This window comes from Corvus brachyrhynchos, unplaced genomic scaffold, assembly GCF_000691975.1.
Source record: "Corvus brachyrhynchos isolate BGI_N302 unplaced genomic scaffold, ASM69197v1 scaffold65, whole genome shotgun sequence".
Taxonomy (NCBI): domain Eukaryota; kingdom Metazoa; phylum Chordata; class Aves; order Passeriformes; family Corvidae; genus Corvus; species Corvus brachyrhynchos.
The window spans coordinates 2,332,460-2,332,667 of record NW_008238365.1 but is presented as its reverse complement, the minus strand read 5'-3'; the positions used below and the strand labels follow the sequence as shown (position 1 = coordinate 2,332,667).

Below are 208 nucleotides of genomic sequence, written 5' to 3'. Positions count from 1 at the left end.
GGCACCCCCACAGCATCCTGGGCAGGCCCACAGCATCCTCGGCACCACCACAGTGCCCTCAGCACCACCACAGCGCCCTCAGCACCACCACAGCATCCTTGGTGCCACCACAGCACCCTTGGCATGGCCATGGCACCCTCAGCACTACCACAGCATCTCTGGCATGGCCACAGCACCCTTGGTGCCACCACAGCGTCCTCGGTACCAC

At 65.4% G+C, this 208-nt stretch overlaps 1 protein-coding gene across 3 annotated transcripts in view; it reads right to left on the bottom strand.

Annotated features, from left to right (window-relative positions):
* Window positions 1-208, bottom strand: part of RIMS3 (regulating synaptic membrane exocytosis 3) — a 19,027-nt gene that overhangs the window by 8,157 nt on the left and 10,662 nt on the right. The window lies entirely within an intron of this gene.